This window comes from Augochlora pura, unplaced genomic scaffold (genome assembly GCF_028453695.1).
Source record: "Augochlora pura isolate Apur16 unplaced genomic scaffold, APUR_v2.2.1 APUR_unplaced_8981, whole genome shotgun sequence".
Taxonomy (NCBI): Eukaryota; Metazoa; Arthropoda; class Insecta; order Hymenoptera; family Halictidae; genus Augochlora; species Augochlora pura.
Window position 1 is genome coordinate 59,678 of NW_027589814.1, and position 3,373 is coordinate 63,050.

Genomic DNA, 3,373 nt, shown 5'->3' on the forward strand with positions numbered 1-3,373 from the left:
CGAACGGATCTTAACGAAATTTCGGACGATCGCCGCGTGATCGGGGAACGCCGCCTCGCCTCTCTCCGTCCACACCCGTGGTGATGGAACGTCCAATCTGATCGCCGAAGACATCGCCGTGAAAGAAGAAGTTACACCGGCGGCTAAAATGGCGGATGCCGTTAACTTTAATCCAGGTGCATCTGCTTCTTAACACTTTGCGCTCGACTGGTGACTGTGAGGCACCATAAAATTGTCTCTAAATAATCTCTGTACCAACAAAATTTGTATTTAAACAATTTTTAAGGTTATGTAGTGTTGATGCGAATGACAAAAATCAATTACGTATGCATAAAATGCACTTTGCTGTATAAAATAAAATTTAGATTTCGCAGTTTTCCGGCATTTTTCCACCTCTAGCGGCTTTCTAAAATTTTGAAGAAAAATATGGCTTATTTTGGACATCGAGCCGCGTGTTATAGAATTTTTTCAGATTTTTTAGGTGCAAGCTGTGATTATCAAAAATCGAAAACCGAAAAGAAAAACTGAATTCTATTCCCAATTTTAGGAAAAATTAGTCTTTTATAAATTACGCTACGTAAATTTTTTTGAAAGGATCCATGGCCTGGATTCGTATTTTTAGAATATTTTATTGTCAATTCAATTTCTTCCGTCATAATTTCGCTATTATGGTCTTCAGAGTCCAAATCATCGTTTTCTTGTGTAACAAGTGTATTATACGTATAGGAAGAGTATTACGGGATCATAGGCTCACGCTAGATTGCAAGGAGCCGGCTCCCATTCGATTCATGGACTTGGATATATCAACCTAAACGATGTTGAATCTACGGATAATATCGTCGAGACTATTCATCTATGGACTTGTACATGCGGAGCTTCATGCGATTAACTGAAATGCTAACGTCAATAGAGATCCACCGTATGGAATTATACTTGCGATGCGCGACGCGAACCGAATACCGAGCGACGGGACGAAAAATCGAGGATCCTTGAAATTCTACAAGAATCACTGCCAACATTACCGCAACGCAAAAATATAAAATTCAATAATAACCTCTTGAATTTAATATGATTTTAATATGTCGATGGATTCGTTCAAAAATTCAGAAAAGAAAGTAAAATTATATAATTTTTTTGGATGGAATAACTTTTATAAAATTCCAACAAATGTCTCGAAATATTGTCAATATGATAGAACAAGTTATTCACCAAACAAGGTTGAAATAAATTTTTTAAAAATTGCGAAATAAAAAAAAATTGTTACCTCAATTTTTTTATCTGAATCTGGAATGAAAATTTAAACGTTTTGCACGTCTCTGTAATTTGTACACATGTTGAATAATATTAGGTTGGTGCATATGAAATGTCGGATTTTTAAGTGAGTATATAAAACCGTATATCTTTTTTCAAAAGTCGATAAGATATGGAGGAGGGTTGTTGTTGGTTGATATTTACGAGGGGCGCACGGAGGAGAGCTTCGTTCCAAGTAATTTGTATTTGGAAGGTTACTTGCGCCTCTCTCTCTCTCTCTCCTTTCGTTCTTTTAATCGTTGAACAGCGACGGCCGAGGACGAGCCACGGGCAAATTATACGCCAGCGCGAGCGTAACAGGGGGAAACGAATTTTCAAAATGTTTCCGCGGAAATCTGTCGGTTGACGATGAAAGCCATTATGCTTCTCCGCCGCGCGTATACACGCCACTTTTTACCCTCATTAATTAGTGTGGCCGACTCGGCAGCGTAGATTGGGTCGGGTAAATGTAATTGTCGGAGAAGAATAGGTAATAAAAATCTCTGAAACGCGGGTATTTCCTCTTCTACGAACATTGCCGTCGTTTCGAATTATGGCAAAAATCACCCTGGCGATTTTCGATAACATTGAATAGGAGAATAGGGTTGCGGAAACGATTTATGCGAGGAGACTAATCGCTGTGTTCTTAGTTCGTTTCTTCATAATTATTAATATTCATAAATTTGTTATTTTAAGCAAAAAAATTGTTGATTGGGAAGTCGATTGTTCAGTGGTTTATTTTCCCCGATGATACCATACGAACGTTTACTTTCGTCAAGGAAGGGGAAGACAAATATCATTTCTTATTTTGTTTTACGCGCATACAACGAGTCCGATAAACGCTTAAATCGTTTGCAAATTAATTGACAAATATGTACGCGCGTAATTCACATCCGCAGTTGAAAACTGCGCGGTCTGGAAATATATGGCCGCGTTAAATCGTTCACTGAAATTTATGTGACGTCTCGCGGAAAATTTGAAAAAAAAAATCAATATTTCACGCGGTCCGCTTCGACGATCGCGACGCGTCGCGAAAAGTTATAATGCGTAGGCGACTACGACAAAATGATGTAAGACTTTAATTTTTATTTTATTTTTATTTTACTGTAATTTTCTTTTCCTTTTATTGCAATTTTATTTTAATTTTAGTCGAAACATTATCATCCCCATTTTCTAATTAATTATTTCCCTTTACACGTAACAATATTCATTAATACGTTAATACTAAGTACGTAATAATAATAACCATTAATACGTTATTAATAAATTCCCTATGAAGTCGATGCCATAACTATTGCTAGCTTATTCACATAATTGAGCCGTCGCGACTAATAGTTTCGTTAAAAAAACACCGTTGTACATCCGCGCCGAAATATCCGCGAGTTTATTCTAATTAGCGTTACAGATTTAATTGCGCCATGTTACGCTTGTCACGTGTACGCATCAATCAACCACCCCCTCCTACCCAATATTAATCGCGCAATAATACGCGCTAATTTGAATTTACTGTTAATTAACGCCGGGGGTAACAGTCCCAGTTTACTATTCGCCGTAGATCAAACGTTTAGCGCTTATTAATTAAACGTTGCCACAATCGCGGCTTAGCTAGATATTTTGTAAATTGCGGCGGGATTACAGGGTGGCATGTTACACATTTGGTGTTACGCGTCTCCCCCACCACCCCCTACGTTCGCGCCGCGCTAAACTGAATTTTTCTATTCGCGCGCGTCGGATCACAGGCTGGGGAGTTGACAATACAATTAATTACACTTTTCGACGATATACAGGGTGTTCAAATTTTCCGGTTGGATGGCGTCAGCGTGTTCGACCGGCGGAAAAATAAGAAAAATAGGTCACGCGACCATTGTGGTCCGGGAATTCGGTGACACCATATGTCACGCTGAATATTGTTCAGTGACGTACTTTTTCTGCTTTTGTTTATGGCGTGTTCTTTTGTGAACGGAAATTCATATTTTTAGCGACGTCTGTGGAACGGAGATATTAATATTTTAATATTAAATTATTACATGCAGATGTTAATATTTTAATATTATATTATTAGATATAGATAATAATATTTTAT